The sequence below is a fragment of the Periplaneta americana genome, chromosome 17, assembly GCF_040183065.1.
Source record: "Periplaneta americana isolate PAMFEO1 chromosome 17, P.americana_PAMFEO1_priV1, whole genome shotgun sequence".
Lineage (NCBI taxonomy): Eukaryota > Metazoa > Arthropoda > Insecta > Blattodea > Blattidae > Periplaneta > Periplaneta americana.
In genome coordinates this window covers 18,675,892-18,699,533 of record NC_091133.1, presented here as the reverse complement: position 1 = coordinate 18,699,533, position 23,642 = coordinate 18,675,892, and the positions used below count along the sequence as shown (strand labels likewise).

The window sequence follows — 23,642 nt, the reverse complement described above, 5'->3', positions numbered from 1 at the left end:
CCACAAATAGCATATAGGGGTTCTTGTTTACTGCGCATGCGCAGTGTGTTGTAGGCGAAACTTATACAATAAGGAAACTCCAGATTTTTTCCGTATCTGTACATACTCGTAGATCTGTGTTTGTAACAACTGGTGTTGCCTAAACTCCAAAAGACACATACTATTTTGTAGTCGTTAAAATGTACATATTTCCACACATTCGAATATACAAGCTATAAAAAAATCGGTATAAATTAATTTTAAGAATTAAGAGAATTGCCCATTCAAGACGTTATGGACAAGCAATAACTTAACTTGAATATTTCTCAAATCAAAAGCCTTGTATTCCTAGAGGTAAATAATCTTAAACCCTCACTTCCCTGCCACTGCACTGTGGACCAGGAATATTGCTGGAGTAATAGTTCATGTTATTTCAATTATTTTACCTAGACTGCACTCCATTTCTGAAATCTGTGGAGTAAATCGACGCATTTGGGAGGAGCCTACGACAAACAAATGGGCGGAGTCTATCAGTGCGGGAGTATATTGCGAGCTGCATCGGCTCACAGTCGCTATGGGGTAAGATGCGCATGACAGAAGGTGATAGGTAGAGGTGGCATTTTAGACTCTCGTCTTCAATCAATGTTTTCCCCCAGAGCGGTCATTGGACTGGCCCCCTCCACTCACCACTTGCGCAAAGGACTTGTTTCGGTTCCTATACTCTACAGATTCCAGAAACGGAGTATAGTACAGAAGATGAAAGCCACAAGGTCTAAACCTGTTGGTGAAACGTTTATTCCATTAATTCCGTTGAGTATCCCATCTTTGTCTGGTATTCTGATGTAACCTGATGCTCGAATGGGTTAGTTATAGGGTCCCACTCCATGGGCTGCATGTCATTCTCTGCGTCGATGTCTTCCAAATGCATGGGCTCCTGTTATTCCTACAAAATTTCGAAAATGTGGAATAATAGATGGTAAAATTATAATCGACGATGGAGTAGTTTTAAGGGCAATAAATTTCGTAATTTTGGCTCTCTTTAGAACAAAAATAAAGTGGAGTGTCCCATGTTGTACACTGACGCAATTAAATTAGTCTTATTCCTGAATGGGTGGATTCTAGCTATTAAAGATTTAAAGTTCACTTTCTATGAAAATTATCTCTGTCGCAAGGTAGATGTCTCTGTAGACCTACAATACTTACTTACTTACTGGTTTTTAAGGAACCCGGAGGTTCAATTCCACCCTCACATAAGCCCGCCATTGGTCCCTATCCTGAGCAAGATTAATCCAGCCTCTATCATCACATCCCACCTGCCTCAAATCCATTTTAATATTATCCTCCCATCTACATCTCGGGCTCCCCAGAGGTCTTTTTCCCTCTGGCCTCCCAACTAACACTCTATATGCATTTCTGAATTCGCCCATACGTGCTACATGCCCTGCCCATCTTAAACGTCTGGATTTAATGTTCCTAATTATATCAGGTGAAGAATGCAATGCGTGCAGTTCTGTGTTGTGTAACTTTCTCCATTCTCCTGTAACTTCATCCCTCTTAGCGCTAGATATTTTCCTAAGCACCTTATTCTCAAACATCCTTAACCTATGTTCCTCTCTCAAAGTGAGAGTCCAAGTTTCACAACCATACAGAACAACCGGTAATATAACTGTTTTATAAATCCTAACTTTAAGATTCTTTCACAACAGACTGGATGATAAAAGCTTTTCAACCGAATAATAACAGGCATTTCCCATATTTATTCTGTGTTTAATTTCCTCCCGAGTATCATTTATATTTGTTACTGTTGCTCCCAGGTATTTGAATTTTTCCACCTCTTCAAAGGATAAATTTCCAATTTGTATATTTCCATTTCGTACAATATTCTCGTCACGAGACATAATCATATAACTTACTTTGTCTTTTCGGGATTTACGTCCAAACCTATCTCTTTACTTGCTTCAAGTAAAATTCCCGTGTTTTCCCTAATCGTTTGTGGATTTTCTCCTAACATATTCACGTCATCCGCATAGACAAGCAGCTGATGTAATCCGTTCAATTCCAAACCCTCTCTGTTATCCTGGACTTTCCTATTGGCATACTCTATAGCAAAGTTAAAAAGTAAAGGTGATAGTGCATATCCTTGCTTCAGCCCATAGTGAATTGGAAACACATCTGACAGAATCTGACCTATACGGACTCTGCTGTACGTTTCACTGAGACATATTTTAATTAATCGAACTAGTTTCTTGGGAATACCGAATTCAATAAGAATATCATATAAAACTTCTCTCTTAACCGAGTCATATGCCTTTTTGAAATCTATGAACAACTGATGCACTGTACCCTTATACTCCCATTTTTCTCCATTATCTGTCGAATACAAACTATCTTATCAATAGTTGATCTATTACGCCTAAAACCACACTGCTGATCCCCAATAATTTCATCTACATATGGAGTTAATCTTCTCAAAAGAATATTGGACAAAATTTTGTACGACGTCAACAAAAGTGATATTCCTCGAAAGTTATTACAGCTAGTCTTGTCCCCCTGATAGGTACGATTATGGACTCCTTCCATTGTTCTGGTACAATTTCCTTTTCCCAAATAGCAAGTACAAGCTTATAAATTTCGTTACATAATGCGCCTCCACCCTCTTGTATTAATTCTGCTGGAATTTTATCGATACCTGGAGACTTATAATTTTTCAGATTTTTTATCGAAATTTCGACTTCAGAAAGTGTGAGTTCGGGTATAAATGGCTCAGCAGTTTGTATTTCAATTTCGTCCTGATCATTTGTACTTTGCCTATGTATATTTCGTAGTTGCCCAAAATAGTTTTTCTATCTGTTCAGGATTGAATGAGAGTTTCATCCTTGATCACGTTTATCCTTGCCAGTACCAAATCTCAAAACCTTATTCCTTTGCTGTGGTCGTGCCAGAGAATCAGTCCCATTCCGAGGCTTATTTGAAGGTTTCGTAACAAGCTGCTTTTTACGGTGATGGGTTGTTAGCCCTTCGCCCAACCCCCCCGCTGGAGGACCACCCCTCATCGGCTGTCCGCTTATTCAATATATTCACAACTAACCTCCATATCTGGAGGCCGTCTCCTCGATCCGCAACCTGAGAACGCGCCATGCCGGTAGACCTACAATACTGCAAGAAACTTGGATGATCTAATCAGTGAATTACATGTAGATCCCTGGAATTGTTTCGAAAATTCTGAAAGACTTGTAAATGCCGCCTAAAAATTTTTCGGAATGCTTGGAATGTAATTTAACACAGCTAGTGATAACGGCGTAGATGGAGTAGGGAAAGGGACACAAGTGTTGGGGATGTGAGTTTGATTATACTTCGGTTAATTGATTATATGTGCATATATTTTTTCTTTCCATGCTCTGGGGGACAGTGCCGAAAATGCAGTACACAGTGCAGCTTTCCACATTCGACCGTGGAAACACAAAATGTATGAACTTTTTTTTTTCCGGCAGCTTATAAGTCTGTTATATAACGAGGTCACTCAGCGTCGAATGAATTGGTGGAATGGAGATGATATTGTTATGCGACCGTCAACTTAGGTCGGATGACTTGCTGAACGGATGATTACTGCGTTCGACTGCCGCTCACACTTAGGCTTATCAGGATTTCTGACATCACCATTACACGTATAATGTAAAAGAAAATATTTTACTGAAAGAGCTGGGACTCTCAGGATATCATAGGAAAACTACATGATTACTGAACTCAGGTTCTAGACTGAATTAGTTATGAATGAAACTATGCTCGATTTATTAAATATATACAAATATACATAACAAGTTACTTACAATAGTATATCTCTTGTCTCTGCCGACGCCATTACGACTTGGTCCTCGATCCCTGCCCGACCATGTCACCATCCGACTGTATCCTCTCACCATCACTTTTTATGTTCTCTTATCGGTCTCCCGAATGGGGTACCACCCACGCTATCGGACAGGTGAGATAGGCTTTAACCCCTTTTGATTATTCGTGCTTGAAGATGTTGTCTTAATCAAACCTCTGTTACAAATAATTCGATTGATTGCAATACAGTGATAAGTCGCTTTAATGAGATTACGCGTAAGAAAAGAAATCGAACAATGCGTGATTTAATTTAACCAATTAAAATGCATGCTTTGTTCCACTGGACCATTGCGAATAGTCCAGCAGTAATTCGTGGCGTAAGAATACATTTATCGTAGGCAGTGATTTACCGCTCGCGCGACGAAACTCTTTAACGCTGGCTAAGCATCTATTTACTTCACAAGCTGGAATTGTATTACATTTCTGCTAAAGACCATGTATTCCGCTGACACTGTTCCTGGACTGTTTCAGATTTGACACCCCACAGGAAATCATGCTACAGGGCGTTCTTATGCCCTGAGGCATAACAATGCCCAGGGGCGTATTTTGCGGGCTACCGGTGGTAGCCCAAGGAAATTACAAAAGAAAAAGTTTATAATATAACATAATGTAATAATTTTGTATTATTAGTTTTACCATAGTAATTAAAATTAAAGTAATTGTTAGATATATTTTGTGTAATAATAGGGTCAGCGGTAGCCCAAACCCTTTAACCAGTATACGCCACTGAATGCCCCTTCATTTCAAAAAGACGATGCCTCAATGGCACGTGCTTTTTCATTGAACTTGTTGTCTGGCCTAGTGATTGTGGATTAGATTCTGGAATACATTCACACACACAAGCAACAGAGAGAGTTTACAGAGAGTTAATCTCGTGTCAGGGATTCTTTCTGCTCAGAAAGGCTTAAGGGGTATTTATTCCTTCGCCATTGGCTTTCACATGCACATCATGTATACTATGAATCTGGTGGTCGCTGAATTACATAGGCAGAGCGGAATCATTAATAACGTTCATTTAATGTATTCTAATTGGTTTTGGATTTTCCGTGTTAAACTTTGAGATACTGTATTCTATGATTTTGTGTTGGTTCGGTTCGTTGCATGGCGCCAGCTATAACACTTATCAACTCTAGGTACAATAATAGATTTTGGATACTTCTTTTTCGTTACAATAAAATTTCACAATATGGGATATTATTAAGATAACATTATTTCTCTCTCTCTCACACTCATTCACTTTTATTTTTTCTGGCCCCGATATATATTCTTTTCTTCTCATGCATACCTCACACACACACACACACACACACACACATTTTTTCAATGTAATTCACTCCATTCTTAAGCTAAAATGTTTATCCTAAAAGCATTCAAGTATTAACTCTGTTTTTTGTGTTGGATCCCTTTTCGTACATACAATATTCTCCTTCTGCTGACACATGCGGTTGAATCCCATGCTAGGCGCTGATAGTGTTCCAGCTGGCCAGTGACGTCACCTATCCTTCGTGGCTCCCGTTGCTTACGCTGCTGTTCATGTTACACCACCGGCGTCCGGCAGTACGTCTTGCATTCTCGAAGCCTAGAGTACATACAGTACATAAGTTCGAGTAGCACAATGATTAAATTAAGATAATCATTTACTCAACCACGAAAGAGTTTTAGTTATGAATGTCTAACTTCAATTTTCACATCAACTGTCTTTTCTTTAAACCATCACTTGAGATACGTTTGGATTTGAATATTTACACATATATATTAACCTTCAAGACAATAATATCCTTATGTTAAATTGATCCTAAGCTAAGAAACATATTATGTCATTGTTCAAAATGTTTCGAAATCTATATACATATTACATAACAGTTAACTCGATGAACAGAATTATTTATGATACAGTTATTTTAAGTTACAAAAGTAGAAGTAAATTTTACAAGTCCCATTTTGAACTTTGGCATCTCCAGGCGAGCTTCATGCCCAACTTAACATTATACAATATACTTAGGGTTTTTCTTGGAATGGACGATATCACGTCGAAGGTCGTTCAGATCCGATGACACAGGCTTCCTCAGTTTACTCTGGCTAGAATTGCGGCTGAGTAGCTGAAAATATTGTTACATCCGGGGAACAGAGAGTATAATTCTCGTCCCCATATTTTATTAGATCACTTTTTTTTGCGACAACAATTAGATAATCTGTAATCCAATAGGTTAGTAAATATTTCTAGTTCGCAATCCGTAGCGAGGTGAAGTTGGTTGGCTCCTCTGTTCGGCTGTTTCATTACTCACACTGGTAGCATTAAATGAATTATGAGGAGAGTCGAACTCATGGTCTGGTTCAGCAGAATTGTGTGCCTGGGGAGGATCATCTGATCTCACTTTCCACGAGGCGAGAGGGATTTCGTCCTCGGACTCAAAATCTTCATACTCTTTCTCTTAATTCGCTTAGCGGTATCTCATTTTCCGATGCCCACGCGTTTTCTTTCGCCGTTCCTGACATTTCACTGATTATTCCTTCACCTTGGGGTTCTCTGTTCGATTCCATTCCCAGGGGTCCTTCATCATTCTCCCAATAGTGCGTATACATACTTTCCGTATTATTTTTGGTAGGATGAATGTCGTCAACCTGACATCGGCACAACTTTAATCTATTTACACGAACTACTTGTGTTCTACCGTCTCCGTAGCGAATGCGGTAATTGACTTCATTTAGTATTTCTACTATCTCAACTGGGCTTGTCCATGGTTTAGCTAATTTCTTCGTTACTTCCTTTTTCAACACTGTGCTTTGTATGAATACTTTGTCTCCTAGCTCAGATGTTTGAAGTTTCACATTTCGCCTCATGTTGTACTGTCTCGCTTGCATTGTCTTACTTTGCTTTAACCGTTCTCTAACCACTTTGTAGGCCGTCTCTAGTTTCCTGGCTTGGCCAACTATAGGGTCGGATTCTATATTTTCTCTTGGAAATTTCGGACTCATATCAACTGGAAATGGCAGAGGCATTTCCTTGCCATACAAGAGAAAGAATGGGGAGTACCCGGTCACCGAGTGGGGTGTAATTCTGTACGCCTTCTGTACTATAGCTATCCACTTATTCCAATCTCTTTGGTCTTAACGCACAAAGTGAAACATCATTGCCGTGAACGTTTGATGACTGCGTTCAACTAGTCCATTCGCCATAGGATGATACGGATTTGTCTGTATTTTCTTTATGTGTAGCAATTTGCAAACTTCCTTGAACAATGTAGATACAAAATTTCTGCCTTGATCAGTTAATACTTGTTTAGGGGTTCCATGACTAGCAACTATTTTTGTGACACATTCCCTACCTACAGTTTCCGCAGATTGGTCAGGTATCGGAATAGCTTCACTCCACTTCGTGAAGGCAACCATGAAAATCAATAGATAGACGTTTCCGGAAGTGGTCTTTGGAAATGGACCAAGGATGTTCATGCTAACTAATTCAAAGGTTTCACCACTTCACCGAACTCCTGAAGAGGGCTACAGGATGTTTTCCTGTTTTTCTTTCCCAACATGACATGCAATTTGCAACATAATTTTCCACGTCTGATCTCATATCTAGCCAATAGAAACTTCGACTTAATAAGTCATAGGTCCACCTTTGACCTTGGTGTGCACCGATTGGTGAATCATGATATATTTTTAGTATAGTCAATCTCAATGGTATAGGTACTACCAAACAAGGTTCACGGTCATTTTGGATTCGAAACAAAATCCCATTGTCATCTAATTTAAACTGATTTGCGTCATTCAACCATTGTGCATATTGCGGTTCGGCAATTGTAGATTTCGAACGGATTGAGATTCCATCTTGTCGATCGTAACAAAGGGCACTTTATGAATTCTAGATAGAGCATCTGCGTTCTGATGTTTTTTTCCTGGTTTGTACTGAATCTGAAAATTAAATTCAGAGAATCTGAGCGTCCATAGGAGCAGTCTCGAACTCGTCCATTCTGATGCCCAGAAACTTGCTGAGATGGTAACATTTACTTCAACTCTGGCAGAGAATGTTAGTGCTAAAGTGCGTCGGCTAGATATTGCCAGGATGAGTGATGATTTTAAACAGAATACATTTTCTTTTTGCGAATTCAGAGAGATTAAAGTTATAAGTGATTTAAAATTTGAATTTCTTAGATGTATAAAGGATGGATAAGGGATGACTATGGTATGAAAGGTGGATAAGAGCTGATTATCGAACAGTTTAAATATGGATGAGGGAGAAGAAATGAAGACAATACTGAAGGAGCTGGAGAGGTCCCATCTGTAGGAGAGTGCTGAAAGATCTATGGACAAAGAGAGAATAGTGTATATTGGAAGTCAATGAATGTGGAGTGTTTTAAAACCCTTTTATTACATATCTGTGCATGCGTGCATGTGTGATGTAGCCAATTTCTCTTTAATTTCCTGTCCAGTTTCAGCATTATTGTTTCTTCACCTACTCTTTCTAGCACTGCTTCATTTCTTATTTTGTCTGCTGTCTCATACAAGTCACATTCCACACAAAACTCTTCACTGGTCTCATAGTTCTTCTTCCAAAGTTTCGTAGAAAATGCTCCTTTTTCTATTAGAAACTTCCTTTGTCATTGCTATTCTCCTTTTGACTTCCTGGCAACAGCTCATGTTCCTATACCAAGTATCTGAAGCTGTCTACGTGTTACTGACTCATTTCGAATTCGCACATTTATCACCTTTATTTTTCTACCAGTAAACATGGTCTTCGTTAACTTCATCCCATACTGCTCTCAGCTCTCATTTAGCTCCATTAGCATATTCCTTATTATCATCTTCTTTTTCTACTAACAACGCCATGTCGTCAGCAAATCTTATGCACTTTATTCTTCCTCCTACTATCACCCCTTCTGAAAATAATTCTTCTCTAAATCCTCCAAGTAGATGTTAAACAGGAAGGTGATGAAGAGCTTCCTTGTCCTTACTGCACTTCCCTGTACATTTCTTGACCTATTCTAACTTTGACTCGCTGTTTCATATAAGGATCACTTAATAGCCTCCTCTCTTTCCTAATCACACCACTTTTCATCACGATTTGCATAAATTTATTCTAGTGCACTTTATTAAAAGCCTTTTCTACCACCACAGATATTACATACGTTTCTTTACTTTTTTTTCCAGATATATCTTGCTGATTGCAGTCCAGTTACATCTCTCGTACCTTTTCCTTTCCTGAAGCCAAATTTTTCCTCTTTCAACTTTCGTTCCTTTTAGAATATAAACATCGATTTAGTATTCTCAGGAGAATCTTTGCCAAGTGCGATATCAAGTTGATAGTCCTGAACTCATTACATTTTTGGGCATTATTTTTCTTTGGTACTGGCAGCATCACTGTCTCCGTGAAATCTTGAGGCCATTTGCCTTTCTCATATATTTCGTTACACAGTGATAGAAATTCTGAAAGTTGTCTATGATAAAAATTCTGAAAGTTGTCATCTCTCTTTTTTATGAATGGGGATAATAATATATGATAATTTCCTTTCATAAGGTTTATTGTTTTAAATTTTTAACAGATTTATATCCCTCAAGTCTGGGCCTTCAGTATCTTGGTCGTTGTTTTGTGCTTGATATTTAATAAACTTGTTTGGGGGTGAACAATTTAACATTTCGCTAAAGTGCTCCCTCCATCTTGAAATTTCATTTATGCAGGTCAGCATATTTCCTTTCTTATCTTCAGTAGTTGGATATTATGGCTAATGATCTTTTTTCATTTTGAAATAATAGTGATAACGGGCTATTTTTGTAATAATCACAGATCGAAGTTTTCTATATATTGGCAGTAATATTTAATGTACATTTTGTTCATTATTTCTTGAATTACTTTGAGTGGTTAAAATAAAATGTAACCATCAAGGTTAGGTTGGAATATGGAATGGTTGGAAGAGAAAGAAAATTTAAAAAGGGAAGGAAAAAATTTTGTGTAGTTTTTAATGCGACTTCTATCTCACTATACTGTAAAATCTTATGATTATTTTTCATTGTGTAGTTTTTAATGGTTTTCACAATATCCTGTTGCATTACTGTATGCTATAAAGCATTATTGTTTTAATTACATGTGTTCTATAGAGCAGGGTGTCAGAGTTCAGATCTTCAGCTGTGTAGTGGCGGAGTGCAGACTGCTCTTCGAAATGAAGATTATGAGGAAGCAGCTGCCCATGTACATGGCTTTCTTTCAGTGGATCAACATCTTCTGAAACAGACTGTAGCTGAAGGTATGAATTTTTAACGTCGTAATGAACAGAAATTTAATGTAAAATGAAACAGTTGCTGATTCAAGAGATAGTTATTGTAACTGCTGGTAATCAAAAGTGCCAAAACCTACTGCACATATGAAGATATAACTGCTAGTGTTAGTGTATACAGTAGCTTAGATTTTTTATGTACTCTGTAGTCTATTGTTGCCACGTTATCAGAGAAGCTCTTTATATGCCATATGTTGAAAGATTACCTCGATGGTGAAATGATAGCTAAGGATGATGAATAGAAGTGAATTTTAATATAGACGACGACAAGCAACGGGTAAATTTTGCCTGGAGATCTCTCATTCAGGGACAGGCTTCTTTCACTTGTTAAACTCTGACGTATGACCTGATTTTACTTTTCTTTCAAAGAAAGTTTTGATAAGAGTTTTCATCATTCTTAAAAATACCATTGTGTTCAGGTAGGTCCAAAAATAACAGGCCATCTACTGCTAACAAAAGTAACTAAAAATAACTATTTAAGCAATTGGTAACGAAAGTAACGAATTTAAAAGACTTGAATAGTCGTGAATAACGAAATTACGCATATTATTATTCTGCTTCACTTATTTAATGTTGTCACAACTGCCTCTGTTACAGTGGTCGATAGTTAGTGATTACATACGTAAGTCTGATATAGTCTGGAAGGCTGGGAGAAAAGTTGGCTGCTCGTCCATTGAACTGAAGATCAGATGACTTGTGGAACAAGTCTGATGTTACCGAATGAGTTGGCTCAGGTAGTAGCATTTGAGACTCGCATTCAGGAGATCCCAGGTTCAAACCCCATGGCCGACCAATCTGACTGGTGTTTTTCATGGTTTCACTTAGTCACAAAGGCCGGATTGAAAATTTGCATACCATGATTCATCATCACCTCAATCACCAATATCATAAACATTAATCGAAAATTTGAGTCAGTTACCTACACAGAAACTATCTACAACACAACAATAGAAACAGGAATAGTAAAAGCAGCTTACTTATATACCCACAGGTACTAAAACACGCGAGATGACCGTGAATGTTAAAGCGTGTATAAATAAACTTAACAAAAAAAAAAAAGTCTGATGACAAATCATTAGTTAAATAAAATGTGTTTAATGTTTTTTCATTGTGCTTATGAATAATTCATAAGTTGTAGTATGCAGTGGCGTAGCCTGCTTTTCAGACTGGGGTATGTAACCCAGTTAATATAGTTTGAAAATGGAATTTCCCATATCTGTATCCAGCATAGCATATATACCGAATACAATTGAAGGGCTCGGTGCAATAAGGTGTTAACCCACACGTAGTTACTTCACAGTGCCTGGGGGTATTTCTACTGCCAACGTTACTCGTCGCCGTATGATCTTTGCTTTCTCCCTCATAAGAGCGAAAAGCGAGCCAACCTGCTTTGTTAGAGAGAGAAAACAGAGACTGTCGTTTGCGCGGGTAGGTTTGAACCATTTAAAGTAGGACGCACGGGCATCGAAAATTGAGGTACACAACACCACATTGACAAGAAAATGTCGCCAGTTATTGTTAAGTACTGCAAAACTCCAAACTTTTATATTAAAAATGAAATATTAGAATTCACCAATATAATTTACACAGAGAGACTTCAGATATTCTGGTTTAGCACATTATGGAAATTGTTGAAATGAGTAACATTTCAGACAAAATATTAGGAATATCAGGAGACAATAGAAACAGCAATTTTGGTGATTTAAAAAGAAAAACAATTTATTTTAGAAATGAAAAAGAACTGGATGGGCAAATATAAATGGAGTAGTAGTATAATACACAATGCTGTACAGAACTGGTGTACATACTCGTATTTTGGCAGTTGGCATTCAGACTGTTATAGGAAAAATTTTCCAATTCTTTCGTTCGTTTACTGTCAAAGTGGAAAATTTAAAATCAGTCTGTGAAATTTTTACAAGAGAATATAAAATTATGTTAGGCCAGGGTTTAAGTGACAGTCGCATTTTGCTACTTCTAAAAACGCAACAAGCTTTGAATGTCTATGTGCAAAAAATGCAACAATCACATTGGACTTCAGAAAAGAGGATGGTAATGGAGAAAATGAAATCAGAAATGTGTTTGAACTTATCTGAATTTAAATGAAATGCTAATGGCATGGGTAATATTCAAAAAAGGATTGAGCAATAGATGTTCAGGAATTGATTTCAAAGAGTTGGTGCAATTAATGTAAGTCAAGTGAACAATTTTTTCTAATTGATTTATATAATTCCATGGCATACCGAAAATTGTGAGCAAGGATTTAGTTGCATGAATCTTGTCAAAACTGGAATTAGAAACAGTCTTTCAGTAAAAAGAGTTAGCACTCTGCTAACAATAAATCTTGAAGGGCCTACCAGTAAAGAATTTCAATGTTTAGAGTGCCCATAAAATAACGTATTTTAATGTGATATAAATTCAGCAGTAATTGATTCTAAACATACGAATGTCTAATGATTTACTTGCATAAGTGTATCTAGACTGTGATAAGATGGATTGAAAGTAATAAAACTCCAATAAACAAATTAACGTAACTTTTTGTTTCTGCATACTTAATTAATTTTATCTTTCTGCACAATTATTCATAATATTGCACAAGCATTTCGCAATTTGCACAAATATAATTTTTCATTTGTGGATTTTTGCAAAAATTATTTATTTTCTAGCTTAAACCCTGTGTTAGGCCACAGCAAAACCAGAAGACTTTCTTTGAAGACTGCTTTAAATCGTTTCAATGACATGTATAAACGCTTCAGGTCTTGCTTCTTAAGCTTGGATACATGACATTGTCCATGCATGCTTTGTGATTTCCTTCAACAAAAGAGAGAAATTTTCCTACCTCATTTTCTTAAAAAGTAAAAAAAGAATAATTTCTAAAGCTGTATATTGATGATTGAGCGTAAGGATGCCTCAGCTATTGAAACGAAAAAAATAAACAATCTTTTCAAGCTTAGGACAAGACAAGAGGAGGTCTTTATAAATAGTAAAGTACTTGTCAAAGTAGTCTACAAGAAGGTCTGATATCAGAAAGCCCTTTCAGAAAAATTGTACATTTTTACTCAATAACAGTAGACTACATTGATGAATGGGTGCAACAGACAACAAGCACGTGATTCACTGCTTGGTGCCATCCTATCAATTCAGCCACAGCATTCAGGTCTGATGGAGTCCATGTGAGCAGGAGTCCCCCTCCACCTCCCTGTGATGTTCCTCTGCAGCCTCTTCAGATCAATAGCATCTGTTTACAATTCACGTGCATGAATCTGCTGCATCCTTAACCAGAAGGACACATTCATTCCGCGATTAGCCACAGCGCTATCTATCCAAGGGAGCTATACTCCCTCTGTCTACTGCAGTCTGCTGATTGAAACCCATGTGGCATCTCTGGGATATGTGCAGCTCCTGCAGACAGATGCCATCTGCAAGCGAATCCTGGAACCATGTCCTCCTGGTCAACCTGTAGCTATTAAATGTGATTAATGAAATTTTGCTAATGAAGGCGAAATGAGTCCGAGGTCCAACACCGAAAATTACTCAGCAATTCTGCTTCAAGTGGTTGAAGGAAAACATGGAAAAACTCCAACCAGGTAACTTGTCCCAACCAAATTTGAACCCAGGCCTGCTCGTTTCATGGTCAGGCAGGCTAATCATTACTGCATAGCGGTGGACATAATTACTGATTACTCTACACTGAACAAAATATAATCATGTCATTTAAACATTATTACCGCAAGAATCTTGTGAGAAAACCAATGTGTGCAACTAACAAGTCGATTCATGATTAAGGTAAATGTTCTGGATGTTCTGCATTTCATTGCAGAGGCTTGGAAAGCAATCACAGATTCAATAATGTCTAACTGTTCTCATAAGTAGAGTGGTTATCTGTGGATGGAAGTGGATCTCTCGGGATTGAAAGTGTAACAGAATTAACACGACAGAAGACAAATGTTATCAATTAGAAGCTAGTGTGTCATATGAAAAATATGTAACATGTGAAGTTCAAATCATGGAACAATTAATGTTAGAAAGAAATCTAGCATTTGATGCATCTGAAAAAGAAGAAAAGGACGAGGGAAATAAAGCAAACAATGAGTCCCCAACAACTTTTCTGTTAGCTCTGGAAGACATCAGCAATACTACTAAATACCTAATGAGATTTGACTGTGACGATAATGTAATGCCTGCCCCCAGCAGTGTTGAAAATGTAGTATATTGGGTTTATAAGAAAAGAAAGAACAACAACTTGCCTTAATGGATAGGTGGAAGAAGTAAATCAGATTGTAGGTAATATTATTGACAGTAATGATTTTATAATTAGTCTTTGTAACTTTAAGTAAATATACTTTTTCCCCCCTTTTACCTACCTACAGCTATTAGTAAACCAGTATTCTGTTATGTTAAAATGTTTACATTTCTCTGTTGTGTTAATATAATAGTTGAATATGTGTAGAACAACACTTGCTGCTGTAACTACGTTCTTCCATGTTTGCACCACAACCTAACTGATAGAATGCTGGTAGGTTCCAGGTTACATACTCTGATGCAGGTTTAAAAAGTTTATGCGGTAAACACATTGCATAACTTTGTCCTCTTTTAACCTTGGTATGCAATGTAGTTACAGAATGGGATTTGGCTCACATGTTCACACACAACATTTACAGAAATGTCAGAAAAAAAAGGTTAAAAGTGTGTATTTTACAATAGTAATAATTCATATTCCGAAGCTTATTGTATGGTTTCGTAACAAGCTGTTTTTTATAGTAATGGGTTGTAGCCCTTCGCCCCACTCCTAGCTGGAGGACCACTCCTTATCGGCTGTCCACGACTGCTTATTCAATATATTCGCAGCTACCCTCCACATCTGGAGGCCACATAATAACTCGAGTGGGCTGACAAGACGCCAGAAACTCTCACAAACTCTGTGCGACTTGAAATTGTGGTTTTCTCTTAATGTATCTACAGTAATGTACTAGATTTGCAGAGGTTAAAGGTGTTTGAGAATAAGGTGCTTAGGAAAACATTTGGGCTAAGACGGATGAAGTTACAGGAGAATGGAGAAACTTATACAACGCACCTGACATAATTAGGAACGTTAAATCCAGACGTTTCACATGGACAGGGCATGTAGCATGTATGGGCGAATTCAGAAATTCATATAGAGTGTTAATTGGAAGGCCGGAGGGAAAAAGACCTTTGGGGAGGCTGAGACATAGATGAGAGGATAATATTAAAATGGATTTGAGGGAGGTGGGATATGATGGTAGAGACTGAATTAATCTTGCTCAGGATAGGGACTGATGGCGGGCTTATGTGAGGGTGGCAATGAACCTCCGGGTTCCTTAAAAGCCATAAGTAAGTAAGTAATAATTCATATTAGCCATTAACAATGAAATCACCATTGAGTTCTCTAAGTGAAATAACATACCACTTCCTAATGAATACTGAAGTCCTTCAAATTAAATTCAACAAGTGGAACCAGTGTCATCAGTTTAAATTTATGATATGTTATGTGATGTATTCTAATGCCACTTTGTTTCTATTTCGCTCGTATTTCATTTTCATATATTTCTGTTCGTTTTCTTTCTTTTACATAGATGGCAGTCCTAGTGGCTTATCATCTTTGCTTTTGATTATATCAATTGGCACCTCAAATGAGGGTAGTAATTCGCGGGTGCTTGTGTAAAGGGGATTAAGTATGAATTGGCTAAAATGGGATAAGTAAAGATTTGAACCCTCCATGATTACTTCTGTTAAATCATGCTTCCATCCAAGATGCAGTTACAGTGCTCTGTATTTTGTGACAAAGGGGTTTTGTTCAGTACCAAAGGAGAGAAGTTTACATATCTTATAATTTGACTTAACCCCCTTTACACGAGTACCCGCGAATTTTGCATGTTGGATAGCCAGTGTCTTGTGTGATTTTTCTACTATGGGTGCTTTTTCAAATTTGTCAGTTAAAATCCCTACTCCTGTTTTTCGGACATCATCCATTGGAAGTGACTGTCGGGCAGCATTCGACTGGAGTGGTGGTGCATCATGGGAGAGTGATCTGAGATGTGCAGCCAAGAATTTGGTGTCTGACAACAGTGGTGGTTGTTTGTCCACCGAGTCGACGAGATGTGTAGCTGTACAGCACTATAGTTTCGCCTGTGTTACACGGGTTTTCAGTCTGCTGGAGCTGCCTTGGTGACTCTTCCTTGGACTCGTGGATATTATTCAGTGGCTGGTGTGGTCCGCAAGTAATGCTTGACAGTGCAAGTTATAAGTCTGACTGTGTTTGATTATATGCTGACTTAATTCGTATTGGTTGTTTGAAATTTCTTCATCGCTGTCCAGTGAGCGCACTGTCGTTTGTTGACATCTGTATGTAGGCACTGCAGGGACTGTGCGGAGCAAGAGGGAGGGCATGTACATTCCACTTCAAAGCGTTATTAGCACGAATGTTGTATCAGCACATATAATCACATGCTCTCCTGCACTTGGTACCAATATAACAATAAAATTAATATATTGATACCAGAGCCACTTGTAATGTCAATTATTACTTTCACTAGAGCCCGGATATTTAGGAATTTATAACAGTTAAAATAGGCAGGCAAAAAAGGCAATAAAACGTAAAAAGATGCACAATAATCTTTGAAAAAGGCATTATGAATTTTAAAAAGGCATAATATATTTTAGCAATAAATTTAAATTATATCAACATAACTCGCATATTTACTTCGTAGGTGACACATGTTGACTTATAAAAGACTTTTTTCCATGATTAACTGTCTTTTTACAAACCTTACACAACAAAACTGTTCCATTAGTTGAAAACACATGAGCACCAAATTCACTAACGTAAGCAAGAAGTTTGCTTTTCAATGGTTTACTGATTTTAGGCATTCTTGCTAACAGATCTTATACCTTCTGTCACCTGACAATAACTGACTGTTCCTCACTCAAATTTCCTTTTCCTACAATAATAAACACGTGTAGCACAAAATTGTAACAGTAAGATTTGAAAATATGAAAGCAAACAATTGGAAATGCTACGTGACAGCTTCTATGAGAACGAGCTTAATATTTAAAATTATAAAGCTGATTGTGGGTATCGTGAAGACATGACTATATTATATTTGTAAATGTGGATTGTCGATCATTATTCACATTAGACCAACATTATTAAAGCACGATTATTAGCAGATTAAGCACCAAAATAAATTACTTTTATTTACTATTGTTAGTAAAGTTAGTCATTGTTTCAAATGCTTAAATTTCATACCCATTACAATTAATTAGAAAATTGCAAATAAACAAGAAATATTGCTTTAAAATGACAAAAAAAAAAAGGCATCTGTTAGCAAGAATCACTTTAAAAAGGCAAAATAAAAATTGACTATCACTTTGATTTACTCCAAATCACATTTATATCTATGGAAATAATGATTTACTTCCACCCAGTAAAAAAGGCATTTTGCCAAACATCAGGGCTCTATACTTGTTTTTTTGAGAGATGGGATATGACAGTTAAGCGGCCGAGCTTGGAACTACAGTGCTATGTTGCCAATATGGACTACCATGCTGCCAGCTGTTGGAAGCTAGCAATTGATGTTAAGATAACTGACGTTAAAACATTCATTGACAATTGACGCGAAGGTAAGAAAACAATACAAAAAGCGACAGAGAATCAAACACGAAATGTACCAATGCTAGCATTGTGTGCACAATAAATGTCGCCAAGAGAGCTATTAAGCACTCGCCATGTGAGAATGGTAAGTTTGGCAACTCAACCGTTGTTACCAGAGCAACAGGCCTACCACGCTACGTGACATTCAGTTGTTTTTCCAATCGCAACGCTCCTGTCATGTCCCATCTTTCAAAAAAACAAGTATAGTTATAATATTTCAGTTTATTTATATCATTAATGTAATGTGTTCCGATAGCTAATAAATTAGTTCGTATCCAGGGGCGGCCCGTCCTTATGTGCTACAGTACAATGATAATTTTTGCTTAAATAATGTATTTGCAATGCCATAGTGTGTAATCTGCCATTTGACAATTTCCCATGGTTATGTTCATGACGCGTTATAGAGTGTTTAGTCTTCGCTCTTCGTTCTTTGGTGCCTCAGGCGGTACGTTGTGCTACTCAGAACTTACATGAGAATGTAGATAATTATTGCGCATGTGTGAAGCTGAATTCACTGCTCTGATTGGCTATTTTTACGCGGGTAAGTGCTGTAGTCAGCTTCAGCACAACACAGCTTGGAGATTGCAAAAGTAAAGCATAACGAAAGAATGCTTGTTTGTGGAAGAACTCGGAACTATGTACAATGTATTTGGTAATCAAGTGTCCGACTGCTGCTGCCATCTACCAGTTTTTTGAGTTTCCTCCTGAATCAGTCAGCAAGCGACGGAAAATGGAATCCGAAAATTGAAGCCAAGGAAGTATGTGACCATATAATTCAGGAAACTACTCATCGTTTCCAGTCTTTAAGCTACCTAGACTCAACAAAATTGTTAAACAGCAAATTTTTTGCATAATTTTCCTGAACGCGAACTTGAAGTTGCTGTCAACAGCTATACTGTACTGAACAAAAGATTATTAAAGACACAACTTGGGGTTCTATATGGAAGACTCGACTTCCGAAATATAGATGGAGCTGTTCAATTGTTACAATACATAGCCTCCAACAATTCACAGGATCCATTCTGTGAAGTAACGAAGTTGTTAAATATTTTTGGTACAACACCAATGACCACTGCTGAGCCAGAAAGATGATTTTTAAGGAACACTATGTCCCAGGATCGCTCACTGTTCTTACAATACTGTCAATAGAAAAGCGTATAATGTCCAAGATGGAGGGTTTAACGTTTAACACTAGGGTAATTCGTCACTAGGCGAGTCTCAAATTAAGATAAATACATGTAAGTGTATACAGTAGGCCGATATAGAGATTGTAGCACACTCATTATTTTGACCACCAGCTGCTACTGTTCGTATCTATTGCTATATAGTCCTGCATTCAAACTTAAATAAATCATGTGTTTACAATATTCAAAATTTGAACTGTCGAGTGATTAAGCCGATTAAGGTGAATGTTGTTGATACAATGTTGATAACAAGAAATTGCATCACAGCCTCTGTCTCCACTTATTATTGTTTCAGAGAAGGAATTTGTATTTTAGTATGAGTCACGAATTGCAGTATTTAGTAGCAGTCGGTGTAATGTTAACAGGCAGATTATTTCTCGTTTTCGAGAATAGCAGTGCCACTAATACAATTCTAGTAAATAGTGTTATCTGTGCACTACTCTCGCCACTTATATCGATCAGTACTGAGAGGGTGCATATTCACTGTTCTTGAGCAATAGCTGAACTTAATACTGTCACAATGATACATTGCATTGATGTGAAAATTAGACTGCAATGCCTGAGATAAGAGATTGCGTCAAATGATTCATTTCGAGCAGTTGTCTTTGCTGCCACAGGTAATCATTCGTGAGACAAGTTTAGTAATATAAGGGGCATTTCAGGATATTATTTATCTCACTATTATGTATCTTTATTTCTAGGCCACGTTAGTTATTGTGCAGTCACCCTTGTTCTTTTATTGGTTTTACCTCATCGCCAGGAGGAACTGTTTTATGTTTAGCTTTACTAGTAAGTTGTTGTTATCCTCTTGGTCGGTGGAGGATGATATACCTTGCCTAATTGTTACACAAATTAAGGACTGCTTTCTATATTGTTAAAATTGACTTCTATGTTATTAAAGTAGCCATTATTAGTACAAGTTCGTTAGCGTTTTATTTGCTATTGTTAAATCCCGAGACAGTTCAGAGCTTACTTATTATGTCATCATGTTCTGTATCCTGTCATGTCCTCGGCAGGGAGAAGGACACTATGCCACAGTTACAAAGACATATGTGTGCTTTAGAAGTATAAAAAGTCAAGTAATATGTTAAACTCTTCCGAAACGTTATTTTTACATGGAAGCTAAGATGTCTATTCTTCTCTCATATCTTTTACCCTTCTATTAAGAAATTCATGTAAAGTCTGTGACCATGGAGCTCAGTGAAAAGTATTTTAAATGCTACCATACCATAAAATATATTTTATAACAATACAGGTAATGAGCATCATTATATTTAAAAAACAGTAGTGGAGCACCACAAGTGATTACAAATATTCACTTCAATTCTTAATTTTTTTCAATGTTAATGCTTGAACTAATACAAAACATATATTACAAATATTCTAACAAGTCTGTACTTTTATCCATTTTCAATTTATCACGGAACACCTCAGTTCCTGCAGCTTGGAAAAAAGCAATCATTGTACCAATTCACAAAAAAGGTAAACCTGCTCATGATGTTAATAGTTTGTTATAGTTTGACAATAAAGTCATTTGACCTCTTGCACTCCAATATTTTTCAAAGATATTATCATGACTAGCCACTGAAGCACAGATTCTGAGGTGTTCCGAATCCATTTCTTGGTTTGAGTTGCACAATGGGCAATATGTTTAATTTAACTTAAGCTTATAAAAATATGACATGTTACAGAAATCCAATCCCTATTCAAAAATACTAAGCACCAAGTTACACCTATAGCTTGGAATTATTATGGCTGAAAGGTACAACATTTCAGAATCTTCTTTTCAGGAGATGAGATGAATCTGATGTTTCATTCCCAAACAACTAGAGCACAGACTTTCCAATACAGGCAAGTCTGAGTAAAATTTATAAGGACCATGATGATGTCGGATTAAGTTTTACCAGAATATTCTCTTTTTCTGTGCTGTCATTTCACAATTGTTTCATAATTGACACAATAATCCTTATGGCTATTGCACAAATCAATGGAAATCTATTACATTGTACCTATCATTTTCCAGAAGACCACTGCCATGGGATTTCTGTGGTAAATGGTCTATAGAACAAATAACTGAGAAATCCCTGGTAGCTAACACTACTTGAGTTGTCAGTTAGGGTACATTGAGAAACACAAAGTGAACCTACTTTACACTACATAGATTAAAGCCTCTTTTACACAGTAACAGTTCTCTCATGAGAGTTGCTATAGTTCACTCCCATGATGGGAAGTGTTTACATGAGATTCAGAATGAGACCATACTGTCATAAAAAAACGTTAGAAGTGGGAATGGTTGAAGCCATGGCCAGAATTATTAAATTAAGGAGAAAAAAAATTAACATTTTAACGCATTGTATTCTTCACCTGACATAATTAGGAACATTAAATCCAGACGTTTGAGATGGGCAGGGGATGTAGCACATATGGGCAAATCCAGAAATGCATATAGAGTGTTAGTTGGGAGGCCGGAGGGAAAAAGACCTTTGGGAAGCCCGAGACGTAGATGGGAAGATATTAAAATGGATTTGAGGGAGGAGGGATATGATGATAAAGACTGGATTAATCTTGCTCAGGATAAGGACCAATGGCGGGCTTATGTGAGGGCGGCAATGAACCTTCGGGTTCCTTAAAAGCCAGTAAGTAAGTATGATTCATTCTGCTTAATTTGGTGTTCGGTTTATTAAAATATTCTAATATTTACTATTTTAAACATATTTTTTAAAAATATTAGTGTATTTGTGTTTTAGAGAAAAAATTTACCACTTTTCACAAAAAAAAAAAAATTATTATCTCAGGAAGTAATTGTCTTAGAAGGCTGTGGTTTGGCTTGTTTTATAGTAAAATTAATGCTTCATAAAGCCTGTGTTTCAAAATTTTGCCCATTCTGATGAAGAACTCATAATACTAATGAATAATTTAATAATGTTGTTTGGCACTGAGTTCCAAAAATGTGTCTGTTGGTATGTCAACGTTGGAACTTAGTATACTAGATGCTGTACTCACATTTAATGATGGATACATTGCAAGAATACAGGCGTTGAAGGATCTAGGTATTCAAATAGGATATAACCTCGAAAAACATGGAGAACTTGGACACATTGCGAATGAGATAATGGTAACAAACACAACCAAAGAGGCAAGATCCAAGAGAAGGAGGGCAGTATTAGGTGAGCAGGATAGAGAAGAACACAAGGACCACCAACCAGAAGGGTTGTAAAACATTTTTTTCTGTAATAGGTAAATTTTTATAGAAATTTTTACTTTAAGCATGATTTACTTAAAACTACATTTTTCAACATAAATGACCCGTTTTTTCAGAATCTATTAGATCTGTCTGCATGAAATTTTTACAGGTAACAGTGTGATGATATGGAATTCCTTTGATTGAGTTTGCTGTAATAGTTTATTAAGAATAAATAAAATGTCTAATTGAGGACTGTTTTTGCAAAACTTGCTAACTGCAAAATTGAGATTTTGATGGCAGGCCTCTACATGATGTTAAAGGCTTCTTAGTAAAATTTGATTATTTCTCTTCATTGTAATGTGTCAAAGTGTGATCGTTTTTCCAAAACTTGCTTTCTTCTGTAAAATTTAGTTTTTTCAGTTAGCAAGTTTTGCAGAAACGGTCCTTAATTCTTGTTTTTAATTTTAGAAGTTGGTAAAAAATTTTGTTTTTCTATTAGATATTTTATCATCAAAACGAATCAGTGTACTCAGAAGGAATGCATAAACATCCTGTAAAATTGACACATTTCTATACCTAGTATGTTCTGAGATAACTGGTTATTAATATTGCTGTTTTAACATTAGTGAATCTGATGTTTCATTCCCAAACAATTAGAGCAACAACTAGGTTGCAAGGGACAGTGAAGTGCATTCCATAAATCTCTCCTATCCAAAACCCAACCTCAACCTGCTCGTGGTGCAACCTGCTTTTACAGATGAGGCTCTGGGGACTGAGTATTGGCGGTATAACCACAACATCAGAAATAGAGGAAATGCTATTTCATCTCTTACGCTGGCCTGCCACGGCGTAGAAATGTTCCACAAGTGGTGCTTGTGAGAAAGGTCGGTGGACTCTAAAACTCCTCCAGGCCAGGTCCGATGGACCCATTAACCAACGACAGGTGTGGCCCTCCAGTCATACTGGGGGTTTACGTGAGTGGGTGATGTAACCACCATTACAAACAAAAAATTGGTGCCCACTTAAGGGGATAGGCTGGTCAATTTTTGATGAATTTTCATGAAAAATACAATTATTTTTTTGTATTTTATCTGGATACCCTAATTCTTTCTGTAAATTTTGATGTAACACTCAATTGTGTGCAATGACTTTTTACCCGCCAAATCAGCTGCTATATAAATGTCTGCACTGTGAACCGTGTTGCCAAAAGATTAGGTACTGGATTGAAGAAAGTAGTAAGATGGGTATAACACTTGGTGGGGTGACAAAAGGTAGTCTGAAATCCAAAACTATAGAAATGTTACAGCGTTACTATAGAAGTAGTATAGTCCAAAATCTAGGCAATGTGCAGGCTATGAAGTCTAATATATATGCTACATTATACCACTGCTCCTCTACAGATGATGAACCCCGGCATATAAAGTGTCCAACAGGTGAAGAAAGTTGGTGTTTTTACAATAGGGTGATTGCAA

General features: G+C 37.0%; 1 protein-coding gene and 1 long non-coding RNA gene across 3 annotated transcripts in view; one reads left to right on the top strand and one right to left on the bottom strand.

The window, feature by feature from the left end:
• Positions 1-3,499: 3,499 nt before the first annotated feature.
• LOC138692856 (uncharacterized) overlaps positions 3,500-23,642 on the bottom strand; it is a 104,640-nt gene continuing 84,497 nt past the window's right edge. Inside the window, exons 6-7 of one of the 2 annotated variants that reach the window (XM_069816141.1) lie at positions 9,945-10,091; positions 3,502-5,443 (exon numbers count right to left, since the gene is read on the bottom strand). The gene's annotated coding sequence lies outside the window, so the exon portion shown is untranslated. Of the gene's footprint in view, positions 5,444-9,944; positions 10,092-23,642 lie in introns of both variants that reach the window. The other variant, XM_069816140.1, reaches the window with a different exon arrangement.
• On the top strand, positions 9,966-20,688 carry LOC138692857 (uncharacterized). The gene is made up of 2 exons (XR_011330151.1): positions 9,966-10,103; positions 16,085-20,688. It is a non-coding gene; the product is annotated as an uncharacterized lncRNA (long non-coding RNA).